The sequence below is a fragment of the Salmo trutta genome, chromosome 22 (genome assembly GCF_901001165.1).
Source record: "Salmo trutta chromosome 22, fSalTru1.1, whole genome shotgun sequence".
Taxonomy (NCBI): Eukaryota; Metazoa; Chordata; class Actinopteri; order Salmoniformes; family Salmonidae; genus Salmo; species Salmo trutta.
In genome coordinates this window covers 28,459,804-28,478,545 of record NC_042978.1, presented here as the reverse complement: position 1 = coordinate 28,478,545, position 18,742 = coordinate 28,459,804, and the positions used below count along the sequence as shown (strand labels likewise).

The 18,742-nt window shown below is 45.9% G+C and overlaps 1 protein-coding gene across 7 annotated transcripts in view; it reads left to right on the top strand.

Moving 5' to 3' along the window:
- Positions 1 to 700: 700 nt before the first annotated feature.
- LOC115158526 (E3 ubiquitin-protein ligase LNX) overlaps positions 701 to 18,742 on the top strand; it is an 84,809-nt gene continuing 66,767 nt past the window's right edge. Inside the window, exon 1 of one of the 7 annotated variants that reach the window (XM_029707591.1) lies at positions 701 to 723. The gene's annotated coding sequence lies outside the window, so the exon portion shown is untranslated. The other 6 variants (XM_029707590.1, XM_029707589.1, XM_029707587.1 and 3 more) reach the window with 6 other exon arrangements.

Genomic DNA, 18,742 nt, shown 5'->3' with positions numbered 1-18,742 from the left:
CCCTGGTTTTGTGTGCGTGTGTATTTTAGCGTTGTGTGTAGGTGGTACACAGTCCTGCTGAGCCTACAGCTGGTATTCATCTGTAATATGGGGAACAGAAAGGAAAACGCCGCACACTGCTGCTCATGCAGGTGGGGGGGGGGGGGGGGGGGGGTCCTATATAGGGGCAGTACTCAGTGACATCACTTCCTGAAACAGGAGGTAAAACATGTATAACATAGTTTCACAATATTAACATTCAATGTATCAAAATATATGGTTATACACAGGGAACGTGTTCAATATTTACAGTAATATACATACAATATTCAATCTGGAATATCCCTCATTATCTGACTATTAACAAAATATGTCTGGTTTGTTGTGTGTTGTTTAGTTTTGTTTCCTCCTTGCTCTCCCTCCCCCTCCCCCTCTCTCGCCCTCTCCCTCCCTCCAGGGCTATTTGTCTATCCCTGTATGGGAAACAGTCCAAGCCTCTCACAGTCTCCCTCCCTCCCAGAGCAGGTTAAGCCACTTTTCTGTCTACCTTTGCTCTGGCCCCGCCCTTCTCTGCCACTTCCTGGTCACCTGGACCAGCTTCCAGATGTTAGCAGCCGGCTCTGGGTCATCACAGCACATCCACAACTCTCTGACTCTGTTCTGTCCTGTTCTCTATCCCAGAATTCCCCCAGGACCGGCAGCAGCCTAACATTTCCTTACTGAACTCCACCAGCCAATCAACAGGTTCTGTGACTGGGACATTTCCTTACTGAACTCCACCAGCCAATCAACAGGTTCTGTGACTGGGACATTTCCTTACTGAACTCCACCAGCCAATCAACAGGTATTGTGTTCACCTGCAGTTCATAGTCTCTCCTTCCCTCTTTCCCCCCTCTCCCTCTCTGGCTCTTTGACAGATCTAGAGTTACACCCTTTCCTAAGTATTACCTGACCAGGTGAAGCCGCTTTGCCTGAAGTGAATGCTGCTCTGTGAGTTCTGTAAGTACTACAACAAACTCTGTGGTCAGAATGTATGACTGCTACCTATCTACACAGCTCTGAAGGTTAACAGTAAGTAGAGGAGGCTACTTGACAGTTTGTCTATTGTCTCATACTTTTGTTTGTGTATTTGCCTCCATGAAAGTCATTTGAATGCTGTTTGCATTGTGTGTATGTATGTATGTATGTATGTATGTATGTATGTATGTATGTATGTATGTATTGTGGCAAACCTCTTCAAAGCTAGGAGCGTTTGTCACAAATTAAGTGAGAAACTGTCACCAAAGTCAGCCCAGAATTAAAGTTCTTTCGAACATGACAGTACCTGTATGTTTGTTTCTCTGTCCTGGTCCACCCAGGCCGCAGGTAAGGTCAAGGATAGCAGGGTTCGGTACACAAATCTGGTTCTCGGTAGGTCCAGGTCTAAACGCCAACAGGTAAGTCCAAAACAGTCCAGCTCGTACACGGTAAATCCAGCCAATGTAGAATGTCTCTCTCTCTATGGTTCATAGATCCTTCCCGCTCTCTCTCCCTCTTCCTGGTTTTTCTTGACCTTTTATCTGTGGGTCGGCTCCACCTTCTGAGGGTTCCCCTTGCTTCTGGGAATTGTAGTTTTGGCAGTCGGCCATTTTGTGATCTGTAGTTCTGATCGGGGTGGCCATTTTAGTGATCGGGCAGAGCCCGTTTATTAGTTCTGCCCTCACATATCTGCCATTTATCACTCGACCCCCTTCTTTGCCACAGTATGTATGTATGTATGTATGTATGTATGTATGTATGTGTGTGTGTGTGTGTGTGTGTGTGTGTGTGTGTGTGTGTGTGTGTGTGTGTGTGTGTGTGTGTGTGTGTGTGTGTGTGTGTGTGTGTGTGTGTGTGTGTGTGTCAGACATGTTCTCTTCCCTATATTTTTCCTGTCTCTGTAAGTGTCTGTACAGTAACCTATCCATATTATCTGTTTTGAGCCTCTGAGTGTAACTCTATGCTGATCCAGACAGACTGAGCCATTAGAGCCACTCCATTGAGCTCATTGGCTGCCTGCTTCTCCCCTGTCCTCTGAGCTCTGCTGTTCCAGACAGTAGACTTGATGGACAGAGTGTAGAGAGGGCATTGATTACCATAGTCTGTGTTTTAATCTTAAATAATGTTTGATAGATTTCTGGATCTGGGAAGCTTATTTACTAATATCTAATTGTTTGTTTACGTGTGGTATTAGAAGTCACGGTACACACAGTACCCTCTAGGCTGGAGCTCCTTAGATCTCAACCACCTGGCTGGATAATGATGAACTAATGACTTTCCTACAGTAGGCATATTACATAACTAACACACATTATGTTAAATAGTCTAACCTTCATGGACTGGCTGTAGGTCTCATATCACAAGTGTAAAATATCAATGACATACTTCTACAGGGATGAATGTTTAAGTTGTCATGTCATGTAATTTGCATGCGTTGTGTACATGCACTTGATATTTGTGTGCTTACACTTCAGCCTGGTCTCATAGACTAGACATGGTAAACGTAAATCCTGGACACTCAAACTAGCATGATATGTTATGTTTGGTATGGTTACATAAGACAAAAGGTTACTTAAGGCAAAAATGAAGATTACGTGATTGGTTGGTTGGTTGGTTGGTTGGGTTCGGTTTGGTGGGGTGGGTTGGGGGGGTAACACAAAGGTTGCATGTTCGAATCTCATCAAGGACAACTTTAGCATTTTAGCTACTTAGAAACTTTGCAACTACTTACTAATTTGCAGCTACTTAGCATGTTAGCTAACCCTTCCCCTAACCCTAAACATGTAACCTAACTCCTAACCTTAACCCTTACCTTAACCCTAACCTTAACCCCGAACCCTAACCCCTAGCCTAGCTAACGCTAGCTGCCTAGCTAACGCTAGCATTAGCTACCTAGCCACCTTGCTAACGTTAGCCACAGCGTATTACAAATTCATAACATATTGTACAAATTGCAATTTGTAACATATCATATGAATTGTAATTAGTAACAAAATATCATATAAAATGGATGATGGACATCCACAAATTAATACATACCATACGAAACGTAACATCATACAAATGGGGAGAGACAAATGTATGTTTACTATGTTAGTCCAGGTTGATACACTTGATATGTGTACACACATCAAACCAAACCATGTGTGAAGAATAGGGTTGCAAAAAAAAACTTTGAATAAATTCCCTGTTTTTCCCAAAGAATTCCTGGAATCAGGAGGGAATAAGCAGGAAATCCGGAATCTTCCAACCAGGATTTTTGGAAAAACAGGGAATTTATTGAAAGTTCCATGAATTATGCAACCCTAGTGAAGTATGTGGTTGTGTTGATAGAGGGTGTTGACAGGTTGTTGACAGAATGTGTTGACAGGATGTGTTCACAATGTATTGACTGGGTATGTTGACAGGCTGTTGACAGAGTATGTTGAAAGAGTGTATTGACAGAGGGTGTTGACAGGTTGTGTAGATAGGATTTGTCGGTGGTTCCCAAACTAGGGGTCACGACCCCACATTGGGTTGCCTGATATGAAAATTGAGGGAGAATTTCCAAAATCATGAAAAAACGAAATATCTACAAAAGAATGTATATATTATAATATCGTCTTTGTATCTCATCGTAATGTGGCTAACAATAAAATATTCATGCTATAGCTAGCAATCAAGAGGAAACTGACTGAACAACTCGACAACTCCCCAGCTTATGATCTCCAATGGACGATAGCTGTGAGTGCCGAGATGCACATGCATTGACTTTTGTTCGCTATAGATGTCGGAGATGCTATTCAGGAGGACATATTGTTCTGTTTCTCGATTCCTGAGCATGAAACAGCACAGGGGATGTTCAGTGTGCTGTGTGGCTATATTTACGAAAAACAGATTCCATGGGATTGAATGGTGGGCTTTTGCACAGATGAGGCTCCATCTATGGTAGTATGGCGGGCAGGACTCTGTACTCTAGTTATGAATGTGTCTCCCTCTGCCATATGGACGCATTGTATGATACACGAGAGCAACTGGAGGCAAAATATCTGAGCACAGAACTCTGAGATATACTGCAGCAGGCAACTTCGATTGTAGACTACATCAAACCACATCACTGCGCACACGCCTGGTTGCAAAATTATGTGGAGATATGGGATCAGAACATGAAAATGTTCTATTTCACACCAAGGCTTGGTGGTTATCGAGGGGGAGAGTTGGAAAGATGTTTCGCATTGAGAGAGGAGCTGTTGTCATTCACAATGGATGTAAAAAAACTGACTTGGTTGACTTTCTGTGTAATGAAAAGAAAATGTGTTTCCGTGCTTATGTCATAGATATATTTGGGAAAGTGAACGGACTGAATGCAAGCATACAAGGGAAATACAAAAACATTCTACAGACGAGTTACCGAATCAGTGGATTCAGAGGAAATAATTCTTATTGGAGAGAGTGTCTTTCAAAAGCGAACTATGCCCCCATAGCTGTGCATGTTTCTAACAGACAATCACAAATACTGTTAGAATGTTTTCAATTGTGACTGCCATAGCCCCAAATAAAAAGTCAACATTGGCTGTTAATTACATTTTTTTTTATATGGTTGGGTTTGCGAGAATTTTCTGATATCAAAATGGTGTCCTGGGCTAAAAAAGTTTGGGAACCCCTTGAGTATGTTGACAGGGTGTGTTGACAGGGTGTGTTGACAGCGTGTGTTGACAGCGTGTGTGCTCGTGTGTTCATGGTCTCTTGTTCTCAGTGTGAATATATTTGATCTTGTCCTTGTATCTTATCTTACTCCCATTTTCTCTCTCTGTACAATTGCTTTGTTTGACCTACAGTCTCCTTGTGTGTCCCCTAACCTCAACATGTCATGATTATCTGCAGTGTGACACATTAATTATTAATTTGTCTGTTTATTAAAAATCAGCTTTATGATCACCTGATTTCATCATAGGGCACAAGTGGGTTTCTATGTTATTACCCAAGGTGCCCGTCTCTGTTGTTGCTGCTCTGAGCCTGTGTGTTTGGAGGAGGAACACGGGGCTGTGGAATGCTCTGCCTGTGACGAACATGTCGGAACAGCCCTGCCTGGCTCAGACAACACACTGAACCTACCGGCCTGGGAACCTGCAGGGCCAGGCATAACATACCATACTCTGGCTATGTTAGTAGAGAAGCATAACATACCATACTCTGGCTATGTTAGTAGAGAAGCATAACATACCATACTCTGGCTATGTTAGTAGAGAAGCATAACATACCATACTCTGGCTATGTTAGTAGAGAAGCATAACATACCATACTCTGGCTATGTTAGTAGAGAAGCATAACATACCATACTCTGGCTATGTTAGTACAGAAGCATAACATACCATACTCTGACTATGTTAGTAGAGAAGCATAACATACCATACTCTGGCTATGTTAGTAGAGAAGCATAACATACCATACTCTGGCTATGTTAGTAGAGAAGCATAACATACCATACTCTGGCTATGTTAGTAGAGAAGCATAACATACCATACTCTGGCTATGTTAGTAGAGAAGCATAACATACCATACTCTGGCTATGTTAGTAGAGAAGCATAACATACCATACTCTGGCTATGTTAGTAGAGAAGCATAACATACCATACTCTGGCTATGTTAGTAGAGAAGCATAACATACCATACTCTGGCTATGTTAGTAGAGAAGCATAACATACCATACTCTGGCTATGTTAGTAGAGAAGCATAACATACCATACTCTGGCTATGTTAGTAGAGAAGCATAACATACCATACTCTGGCTATGTTAGTAGAGAAGCATAACATACCATACTCTGGCTATGTTAGTAGAGAAGCATAACATACCATACTCTGGCTATGTTAGTAGAGAAGCATAACATACCATACTCTGGTTATGTTAGTAGAGAAGCATAACATACCATACTCTGGCTATGTTAGTAGAGAAGCATAACATACCATACTCTGGCTATGTTAGTAGAGAAGCATAACATACCATACTCTGGCTATGTTAGTAGTGAAGCATAACATACCATACTCTGGCTATGTGAGCTGTTAACTTCTTGAAGAACCAGGCATAGGTTAGTAGAGAAGCAGTACAGTAAATGGGACCTTCATTATGTCCACTGTAGCATGCACATTGCACTCATGCTGTTCCATTCCACATGACATACACATAGTTACATGTCAAAGGATACTCTGACCCCCATGTGCTGTATACGCCTACAGTTTGTTTCTGCGTGGGTGAGGGACAGGATGTGTTTTTTATGGAACTGTAATTTGTGTGCTTTTGAAAGAGTTAGATTTGTTAGGTCAACGCAGGTTTTTGTGGATTAGTGTCACTGCCTTTTGTTGGGCTAGCAGGATGTGCATTAGCTGCATTAGTTTACATTATCATAGGAGTATGGGACAAATTTACAGAGCTACACACTGATATACTGCAGACATTAAAATGCTGACAATAACACACTTAACTTGTCAAAAGGTTGTTTTTCAACCAGAGCCATAAGGAAAAGAGCTGAGTAAGCACTGGGTTGTATCATTACTAACTCATCAACTCACACTGTATCACACGGTCACTGACCAGTGTATGTGTGAGACTGTTTGTGCATTGTATGATTGTCTGTGTAATGTGTACGGTATGTGAGCCGTTTGTACTCATGAGTCATTGGATTAAGTCTCGTATGAGTGGTTCTGGCCTCCGTCTACATTTAATGGTTTCCTTATGCCATCGTTCATCGTTTTTCCTCCCTGAATGTTGGGCAAAGGTTACCCTGGTTACACAAAGGACTTGTCTCTAGAAAAGGGATGATTTCATTAAACGTGGTGTGAACAAAAGCCAATGAAGAAAGTCCAATCAAACAGATTACTTTAGAAAGGCTGAGGCTTAATTTCTCTTTCTTATTAATTATGTAGGCCTGGTTATTGGATGGCTGGTGAGGTGGGCTTTAGCCTGGTCACGTTTCAGCCTGTCATGGCCATCAGCTGTGTGTCACTCTAATTCCCTCCAGAACAGGTTAGAGCAGGGTGGGTTGGAGCTCCCCAGGGTTGGTTCTGTGACACCATGTTGTCACTCTGAGGATTAACACTGAGATAATGATCTCTGGGAGGTGTTCCCCGGGCACGGGTGTGTCCCCTCTGAGTGCTTTGTTGCATGTGTGTGTGTGCCGGCATGCATGCGTATGTGTGTGTAGGTGTTTGTGAATGGAAACCTCAGAGATTTTACTGTTTTATTACACAAAGGCATTGCTTTATGAGTTCCAGATACTGCAGAGGACTCTGTGACTGATTGTTCTGCTGCCGTTGTCTGTATAGACTACACATACATTAAACATGTATACATTCTGTTCTCTCTATCCTCACATTTTACCTCTATATCGTACTTTCTTCTTAACCTGCGTCTTCCTGAGAGAGAGAGGTAGTGAGCTACTGAACTCATGGTGTCACGGTTGTCGTAAGAACGGGACCAAGGCGCAGCGTGTGTAGAGTTCCACATCTTTATTCCAAAGTGAAACTTCAAGCAAAAACAAATAAATCAAATAAACGAACAACTAAACGTGACTACGTGGTGCACAGGCACAAACACAAAACAATATCCCACAAACACATGTGGGAGAAATAGCTACTTAAATATGATTCCCAATTAGAGACAACGAATACCAGCTGCCTCTAATTGGGAATCATACAAAACACCAACATAGAAAATATAAACTAGAACACAACATAGAAATATTAAACTAGACTACCCCCTAGTCACACCCTGACCTACTACATCATAGAGAAACAAGGGCTCTATGTCAGGGCGTGACAGTACCCCCCCAAAGGTGCGGACTCCGGCCGCAAAACCTGAAACCAAATGGGGGGGTTAGGGGGGGTGACTAGTGTCGGTGGCGGCTCCGGTGCGGGTCGTAGCCCCCCCCAGACCCCTGATCCGACCATGGCGCCGGGCTGAACGCCATGCCTGGACTGGGCACCGGCGCAGAGGAGGGCTCCGGCCCTGGAGCTGGGTTGGACGCCGTGCCTGGACTGGGCATCAGCGCAGAAGAAGGCTCCGGCCATGGAGCTGGACCGGACGCCGTGTCTGGACTGGGCACCGGCGCAAAGGAGGGCTCTGGCCATGGAGCGGGACTGGACGCCGTGCCTGGACTGGCCACTGGTGCAGAAGAAGACTCCTGCCCTGGAGCTGGACTGGACGCCGTGCCTGGACTGGGCATCGGCGCAGAAGAAGACTCTGGCCTTGGAGCTGGACTGGACGCCGTGCTTGGACTGGGCATCGGCGCAGGGGAAGGCTCCTACCATGGAGCCGGAGGTTCCGGACCGTTAACCGTCGCTGGAGGTTCCGGACTGTGGACCGTCGTCGGAGGCTCTGGACCGGGGACCGTTGCCGGAAGCTCCGGACCGGGGACCATCTCCGGAAGCTCTGGACTGGGAATGCACGCTAGAGGCCGAGTGCGTGGAGCCGGTACAGGTGGCACCGGACTGGTGACACGCACTTCAGGGCAAGTGCGAGGAGCAGGCACAGGACGAACCGGACTGGGAAGGCGCACTGGAGGTCTAGTGCGTGGAGCCGGCACAGGTGGTACCGGACTGGTGACACACTTCAGGGCGAGTGCGAGGAGCAGGCACAGGACGTACCGGACTGGGGAGACGCACATCAGGGAGAGTGCGAGGAGGAGACACAGGACGTATCGGACTGGGGAGGCGCACTGGAGGCCAGATACGTGGAGCCGGCCCAGGTTTCACCGGACTGATGACACGTTCCTCCAAACACCTGCGATGCCGCATACTCCTAGCCAACTACATTCTCCGGTATCCCTCTTCACACTGTTCCATCGAATCCCAGGCGGGCTCTGGTACTCTCCTTGGGTCGACCGACCACCTCTCTATTTCCTCCCAGGTGGTCTCTGGCTCTTCCCTCTGCTCAGCCGCCTGCTCCATGTGCCCCCCCCCCCCCCCTCCCCTAATATAATCTTGGGGTTTCTGTGGCCGTGGTCTGATGACACGCTCCTCCAGAGTTTGCCATTCGGGCTCTGGCACTCTCCTCGGCTCGACCGGTCACCCCTTGTGCCCCCCCAAAAAAAATCTTGGGGTTGTCCTTGGGCTTTCTGTGGCCGCAAACCCCGGCGTCGTCAAATAGAGAGCACAGCAGGAAAATATCTCTCTCTGTGACGACTTCACCATCCTGAGTGAGTCTGATCACACCTCTTCAAACTGTCCTGCAAACAAGGATAGTCACCCCCCCCAGCACTGAACCCACCCAGGTCCCACAACTGCACTGCTCCTCCATCATTTAGAGGGATAAATTCACCGAGCTGGAGAGAGACATGGTGGAGCTCAGAGAGTTAGTCCACACAATCCAAACAGAACAAACCCACAAAACAGACCAGCACAGCAACACCCCCCAACAAGACCCGGAGGGCAGAAGGTGGAGCTGGATGGCCGCCTGAGAGAGATGGCTGCTCTATGGACTGAGGTGAGACAACTTAAATAGGCACACATGGCACTGAAGGAGGAGGTGACTAAGCTGTGGTGTGACAGAGAGCAGGACACTCCCCCAGAGAAGCCAGCAGAACAGCCCACCTCAGACCCGGACCACAACCTCAACGGAACAGATAACACAGGACCCACCAACCCAACAGACCCCACCCCCTCCTAACAGCCCCCCTGTCAGCTCCACTGATAGCTCTCTTGACAACCCCAACAGATCCACTGAGAACACACAAAAGCCAGAGATTGTGCTCCTCATTGACTCAAATGGCAAATACATTCAAGAGGATAAACTTTTTCCCAAACACAAAGTGGCTAAACTCTGGTGCCCAAACACTAGGCATGCCCTGGAGCTGTTGTCAGAGGACAGACTAGGGTCACCCAGTCATATCATAATTCACAAAGGAACAAATGACCTGAGGGCCCAGCAGGAACAGGTGGCCACAGCACTCACTTTCCCCAATGCAGAAGTGGTTATCTCCACACTGCTACCATGAAAAGACATTCACCCTGCCACTATACAGTGGGTGAATGCAAGCATTTCACAAAATTTGGCCTCAAAACTGAATGTCTACTTGGCCCACCACTCCACCCTGGACTTGAACAATCTTTACGACCAGGTCCACCTCTACAAGGCAGCAATCCCAACTTTTGCAAGGACCCTGAAGGACGTCACCCTCAACCATAGCCCTAGCACCTCACACAGGAGCAACAGAGCAATTGACACCCCGCCCAGACCAGCGAAACACCCTCCCAGACCTGCAAGACCCCTCCTGAAGGACCTGCAGGGAGAGAACCCATGCCAAGAGGACCTTCACCCAGACCACAGCATCACCAGCCACACCCCAACCAGCTAAGACAACCCCAAGCAAACCCTGGCCACACTCTAAATACTGTAGGCCCCCCATATCAGACCTATGCCCCTTCTGCCCACACCATGCCCCCTGCCCCTGCGGCAAGGACCTCAACATGACAGCAGGGCATATACCCAGGCCGTGAGCAGAGCAACAGGCCCAACCCCCGCTATTACACCTGCCCAAGCCCCATCCTGCAACCTAAGAGGTATGTATCAGATGCTCAACATCCTCTGCTCACACCTACTGTGATGGTCCGGGCCTAAACCACACAAAAACAACACTAGACACTATGGAACACAAAACTTGTACTATCTCATCCTGGAATATACAAGGTCTGAGGTCATCTGCCTTTGGCCTGAAGAGCAGGAACCCAGACTTCATCAACAAAATTTGAAATACAGACATTGTCATACTAAAAGAAACATGGAATAAAGGAGACGGACCCACTGGTTGCCCTCTAGGTTAGAGAGATGGTAGTCCCATCCACCAAACTACCAGGTCTGAAACAAGGAAGAGACACAGGGGGTATGCTAATTTGGTATAGAGCAAACCTAACCCACTCTATTAAATTAGTCAAAACAGGAACATTTTACATCTGGCTAGAAATTAATAAAAAATTATCTCAACAGAGAAAAATGTCCTCATGTGTGATACCTATATCCCCCACAATATAATCCCCATACTTAAACGATGACAGCTTCTCCATCCGAGAGGGGGAGATCAACCATTTCCAGGCCCAGGGACATGTACTAGTCTGTGGCGACCTAAATGCCAAAACTGGATAAGAACCTGACACCCTCAGCACACAGGGGGACAAATACCTACCTGGAGGTGAAAGCATTCCCTCCCACACATGCCCCCATAGACACTACTATGACAACATAACCCCAAAAAACAGGTCACAACTCCTGCAGCTCTGTTGGACGCTTGGTATGTACATAGTCAATGGTAGGCTTCAAGGGGACTCCTATGGTAGGTACACATATAGCTCATCTCTTGGCAGTAGTACTGTAGACTACTTTATCACTGACCTCAACCCAGAGTGTCTTACAGCGTTCACAGGTAGTCCACTGACACCTCTATCAGATCACAGCAAAATCACACTCTACTTGAACAGAGCTTTGCTCAATCATGAGGCATTAAAGCCAAGGGAACTGAATAATATTAAGAAATGCTATAGCAGGAAGGAAAGTAGTGTGGAAATCTACCAAAAAAACCAATAAGGCAACAACAAATTCAATCCCTTCCAGACAATTTCCTGGACAAAATGTTTCACTCTAATAAAAAGTGTAAACTTGGCAGTAGGAAATCTAAACAGTATATTTGACCTCCCTGCTTCCCTATCAAATCTAAAAATGTCAAGCAGACAACCTAAGAAAATTAACAACAATGACAATTGGTTTGATGAAGAATGCAAAAACCTGAGAAAGAAATTGAGAAACCTGTCCAACTAACACCTTCACTATGGTGAATCACTAAAACAATACAGAAATACACTAAGGAAAAAGAAGGAAAAGCACGTCAGAAATCAGTTCAATGTAATTGAAGAATCCATAGACTAACCACTTCTGGGAAAACAAAGCACAACATGAAGAGTTGTATGGATAAACCACTTCTCCAATCTTTTTGGCTCTATAACAAGGAACAAACAGCAAAAACATATACGTGATCAAATACAAATCTTAGAATTAACTATTAAAGACTACCAGAACCCACTCGATTCTTAAAGTACATTGAATGAACGACAGGACAAAATACAAACCCTCCAACCCAAAAAGGCCTGTGGTGTTGATGGTATCATCAATGAAATGATAAAATATACAGACCACAAATTCCAATTGACTATACTTAAACTCTTTAACATCACCCTCAGCTCTGGCATATTCCCCATTATTTGGAACCACGGTCTGATCACCCAAATTTGACAAATTTAACAATTTGACCCCAATAACTACCGTGTGATATGCGTCAACAGCAACCTTGGGAAAATCCTCTGCATTATCATTAAAAGCAGACTCGTACATTTCCTCCGTGAAAGCAATACACTGAGCAAATGTCAAATTGGCTTTTTACCAAATTACCGTACGACAGACCACGTATTCACCCTACATACACTAATTGACAAACAAAGAACCCAAAACAAAGGCAAAGTCTTCTCATGCATTGTTGATTTCAAAAAAGCCCTCGACTCAATTTGGCATGAGGGCCTGCTATACAAATTGATGGAAAGTGGTGTTGGGGGAAAAACATACAACATTACAAAATCCATGTACACAAACAACAAGTGTGCGGTTATAATTGGCAAAAAACTCACACATTTCATTCCACAGGGCCGGGGTGTGAGACAGAGATGCAGCTTAAGCCACACCCTCTTCAACATATATATCATCGAATTGGCGAGGGCACTAGAACAGTCTGCAGCATCCGGCCTCACCCTACTAGAATCTGAAGTCAGATGTCTACTGTTTGCTGATGATCTGGTGCTTCTATCACCAACCAAGGAGGGCCTACAGCAGCACATAGATCTTCTGCACAGATTCTGCCAGACCTGGACCCTGACAGTAAATCTCAGTAAGACCAAAATAATGGTGTTGCAAAAAATGTCCCGTTGCCAGAATCACAAATATAAATTCCATCTAGACACCCATGCATTAGAGCACACAAAAACTATACATACCTCGACCTAAAAGTAGTGCTACAGGTAACTTCCACAAAGCTGTGAACGATCTGAAAGACAAGAAGGGCCGTCTATGCCATCAAAAGGAACTATGCCACAAAGAATTCGAAAACAAATCCAATTTTGATAAACTCCCATATCTATTGGGTGAAATACCACAGTGTCCAATCACAGCGGCAACATTTGTGACCTGTTGCCACAAGAAAAGGGAAACCACTGAAGAACAAACACCATTGTAAATACAACCCATATTTATGTTTATTTATTTTCCCTTTTGTACTTTAACCATTTGCACATCGTTACAACACTGTATATATACATAATATGACATTTGTAATGTCTTTATTCTTTTGGAACTTCTGTGAGTGTAATGTTTACTGTTCATTTTTTATTGTTTATTTCACTTTTGTTTCTTATCTATTTCACTTGCTTTGGCAATATAAACATAAAGCCCTTAAAATAGGGGAGAGAGAGAGAGAGAGGGAGAGGGAGAGGGAGAGAGAGGGAGACGGAGAGACGGGGAGAGACGGAGACAGGGAGAGACGGAGACAGGGAGTGACGGAGAGACGGAGAGACGGAGAGAAGGAGAGACGAAGAGATGGGGAGAGACGGGGAGAGACGGAGAGACGGGACAGGGAGAGATGGAGACAGGGAGAGACGGAGACAGGGAGAGACGGAAATAGGGAGAGACGGAGAGACGGAGACAGGGAGACACGAAGAGACGGAGACACGAAGAGACGGAGACAGGGAGAGACAGAGACAGGGAGAGACGAAGAGACAGGGAGAGACGAAGAGACAGGGAGAGACGGAAACAGGGAGAGACGGAGAGACATAGACAGGGAGAGACGGAAACATGGAGAGACGGAGAGACGGAGACCGAGACAGGGAGAGATGGAGAGAGGGAAACGGAGACAGGGAGAGATGGAGAGAGGGAAACGGAGACAGGGAGAGACAGGGACAGGGAGAGACGGAGAGACGGAGACAGGGAGAGACGGAGAGACGGAGACAGGAAGAGACAGAGACAGGGAGAGAGGGAGAGACAGAGACAGGGAGAGATGGAGAGACGGAGACAGGGAGACAGAGAGAGACGGAGAGGCGGAAAGACGAAGAGACGGAGACAGGGAGAGACGGAGAGACGGCGACAGGGAGAGACAGAGAGACGGAGACAGGGAGAGACGAAGAGACAGAGAGACGGAGACAGGGAGAGACAGGGAGAGACGGAAAGACGGCGACAGGGAGAGACAGAGAGACGGAGACAGGGAGAGACGAAGAGACAGAGAGACGGAGACGGAGAGACAGGGAGAGATGGAGCGAGAGAGGGAGAGACAGAGAGAGGGAGAGAGAGAGAGAGGTAGAGACAGCGAGAGAGAGAGACAGAGAGAGGGAAAGACAGAGACAGAGAGAGGGAGAGACAGAGAGAGGGAGAGACAGGGAGAGGGAGAGACAGGGAAAGGGAGAGACAGAGACAGAGGGAGGGAGAGACAGAGACAGAGAGAGACAGAGACAGAGACAGAAAGAGACAGAAAGAGACAGAGAGAGACAGGGAGAGACAGGGAGAGACAGAGAGAGACAGAGAGACAGAGAGAGACGGAGAGAGGGAGAGACCAAGAGAGAAAGAGAGGGTAGAGACAGATAGAGGGAGAGACAGATAGAAGGAGAGACAGAGAGAGCTAAACCCAAAGAGCAAAACATCAGCGTCAGGAGCCTGAGGAATGAGAAAAGTCCAAACTCTACCCTCTAATCTGAGTTTGACTGGAGCAGTGTACAGACAGAAACCTTTAAAGCTGTACTTCTCTCTCTCTCTCTAAAGCTGATGTACAGCTTTAAAGGTTTCTGTCTGTACACTGCATTTCACATTTAAGTCATTTAGCAGACACTCTTATCCAGAGCAACTTACAGTAGTGAATGCATGCATTTCATACATTTTTTTTCTTCCCGTACTGGTCCCCGTGGGAATCGAACCCTGGTGTTGCAAACACCATGCAAACACCATGCTCTACAAACTGAGCCACACGGGACTGCTCCAGTCAAACTCAGATTAGAGGGTAGGGTTTGGATTTTTCTCATTCCTCAGGCTCCTGACGCTGATGCTGATGTTTTGCTCTTTGTTTAGCTCTCTCTGTCTCTACCTCTCTCTGTCTCTACCTCTCTCTGTCTCTCCCTCTCTCTGTCTCTCCCTCTCTTCGTCTCTCTCTGTCTCTCCCTCTCTCTCTCTGTCTCTCTCTGTCTCTCCCTCTCTCTGTCTGTTTTGAGGTGAAAGCTTCCCCTCCCAAGAGAGTGAAGAAGAGCAGGACATGGCTGGTCTTCTCCATAGCAGGTACCAGAGAGTAGCAGGATAAAATAGTCACTTCATCACAGCGGCCCACCGCGGGGAGCTTCAGCTTTGTTATAGTCTGGTTCAGCTTGCTGTTATTACCACAGTCCTCCTCCCAGACACACACAGCAAACAGACAGCACTCACAACTCTCCCTCTTATGTAGGCTAAGGCCTGTGTGTGTGTGTGTGTGTGTGTGTGTGTGTGTGTGTGTGTGTGTGTGTGTGTGTGTGTGTGTGTGTGTGTGTTTACAACTAGGTGATGTGTACTCTGTCCATGTTTATGTTTGTGGGCATGCCTGTTAGTGTACAGTATGTGCACTATTTACAGTAGTTGGTGTGGACGTGTGTATGTGCTTCAGCTCAGGTAGTGAATGACCTCTGTGACAGTCAGGTATATCCCCTTTGGAAGGCTATGGAGCGTGTCATGGAAACTGTCTCAGTACCTGCTGGGTTCTCACATGACCGCCAACCACACACACAGATGGAGAGGTGTACTATAGGTTATAGAGGACATCTCACACTATGCAAAAGGTCCTCTCTTATATGACATACTTTGTGCTTGATTAGTCAATGTCCATTACAGTACTCTACATTGATGCTCAGTGAATTGAAACCCAATAAGGTTAGATGATGTCAGTCAATGTCCTGTCGGATTATCTATAACATAATCAGCAAAAGCTATAGCCAATCAGGAGTTGCTTCAGAAAAATGGGCCATAAGGGTGGCAAAAAGATGGCTGTTGCCAGGGTGACGTAGTCCTTGGATGCCAGTCGTCTCTGCCCATCTGTTCAGGACGGTGTGCCAGGGGAACGGCCTGTCTCAGAGTTGACGTAGTGACACTACAGTCCCAACCTACCTCTCATGAATACGGCATACTGTTTAAATGTACACACAGTGTATTTTGAGAGATATTTGAAACTGTATATATTTCAGATGTAGGATCTTGTCACGTTGTATAAATGATTGGAGACAGGCGCAGGAATATGTAATAGGGGGTTTTAATATTCCACCCAAAAATACAACATGCCATGAAAAGGCACGGGGATGAAGCCCAAAACAAACATGTATACAAAACCACACGGATGTAACCCAAACAAAAGAGCGAGGTAAAACCTCTAAGAAATACAAGGGACGAGACCCGTAATAACAATACACGGGACGAGACCCGTAATAACAATACACGGGACGAGACCCGTAATAACAATACACGGGACGAGACCAGTAATAACAATACACGGGACGAGACCAGTAATAACAATACACGGGACGAGACCCGTAATAACAATACACGGGACGAGACCCGTAATAACAATACACGGGACGAGACCAGTAATAACAATACACAGGACGAGACCCGTAATAACAATACACGGGACGAGACCCGTAATAACAATACACGGGACGAGACCAGTAATAACAATACACGGGACGAGACCCGTAATAACAATACACGGGACGAGACCCGTAATAACAATACACGGGACGAGACCAGTAATAACAATACACGGGACGAGACCCGTAATAACAATACACGGGACGAGACCAGTAATAACAATACACGGGACGAGACCAGTAATAACAATACACGGGACGAGACCAGTAATAACAATACACGGGACGAGACCCGTAATAACAATACACGGGGACGAGACCCGTAATAACAATACACGGGACGAGACCCGTAATAACAATACACGGGACGAGACCAGTAATAACAATACACGGGACGAGACCCGTAATAACAATACACGGGACGAGACCAGTAATAACAATACACGGGACGAGACCCGTAATAACAATACACGGGACGAGACCCGTAATAACAATACACGGGACGAGACCAGTAATAACAATACACGGGACGAGACCCGTAATAACAATACACGGACGAGACCAGTAATAACAATACACGGGACGAGACCAGTAATAACAATACACGGGACTAGACCAGTAATAACAATACACGGGACGAGAATAACAATACACGGGACGAGACCCGTAATAACAATACACGGGACGAGACCAGTAATAACAATACACGGGACGAGACCCGTAATAACAATACACGGGACGAGACCCGTAATAACAATACACGGGACGAGACCCGTAATAACAATACACGGGACGAGACCCGTAATAACAATACACGGGACGAGACCCGTAATAACAATACACGGGACGAGACCCGTAATAACAATACACGGGACGAGACATGTAATAACAATACACGGGACGAGACCCGTAATAACAATACACGGGACGAGACCCGTAATAACAATACACGGGACGAGACCAGTAATAACAATACACGGGACGAGACCAGTAATAACAATACACGGGACGAGACCCGTAATAACAATACACGGGACGAGACCAGTAATAACAATACACGGGACGAGACCAGTAATAACAATACACGGGACGAGACCCGTAATAACAATACACGGGACGAGACCCGTAATAACAATACACGGGACGAGACCAGTAATAACAATACACGGGACGAGACCAGTAATAACAATACACGGGACGAGACCCGTAATAACAATACACGGGACAAGACCCGTAATAACAATACACGGGACGAGACCAGTAATAACAATACACGGGACGAGACCAGTAATAACAATACACGGGATGAGACCAGTAATAACAATACACGGGACGAGACCCGTAATAACAATACACGGGACGAGACCAGTAATAACAATACACGGGACGAGACCCGTAATAACAATACACGGGACGAGACCCGTAATAACAATACACGGGACGAGACCAGTAATAACGAGTACACAATACATGCAGCACGAATGCCGAAACAACAAAGCACAGGTACTCACAAGACCAACGGACATGGGAACAATAACCGACAAGGGAATGGTGAACAGAGGGCACATATATACAGTTATTAAATCAGGGAATTGGAGTCAGGTGTGCGTAATGAGAAAGTTCAGTGACGCCTAGAGGCCGGTGACGTAGACCTCCGAGACTGGTGCACGGAATGAGCAGCAGTACCGGGGGAATCCGTGAGAGATCTTAATTTAAGCCAGTTTGCTACAGCAGGAAAATGATTCTGCAGCAATGGGAAATGTGAATTATTATGTGGATTATAATGAATGGAAATGTTCTTCACACGGGTTGATACATTTTTAATGTCGGACATTTTAAAGTGGAAATAACAAACTTTAGAAGCCTTTTTAAAGCTCAAATACACTACAAGTTTGCATTTCCTGCTGTGCAGGAACATTCTCAGCAATGAGTGACCAAATTACGATCCTGTGTCTGTATGTCCCACACGGTACACATGTACTGACTCTGAATAGCTGCAGACAGTAAAGTGTGTGCCATAGATTATTTCTCTCTCTGTGTTTGGTGTTGGGATAAGGAGCATTGATGTTTCTGTAGCCAGAGAGTCTTCTCT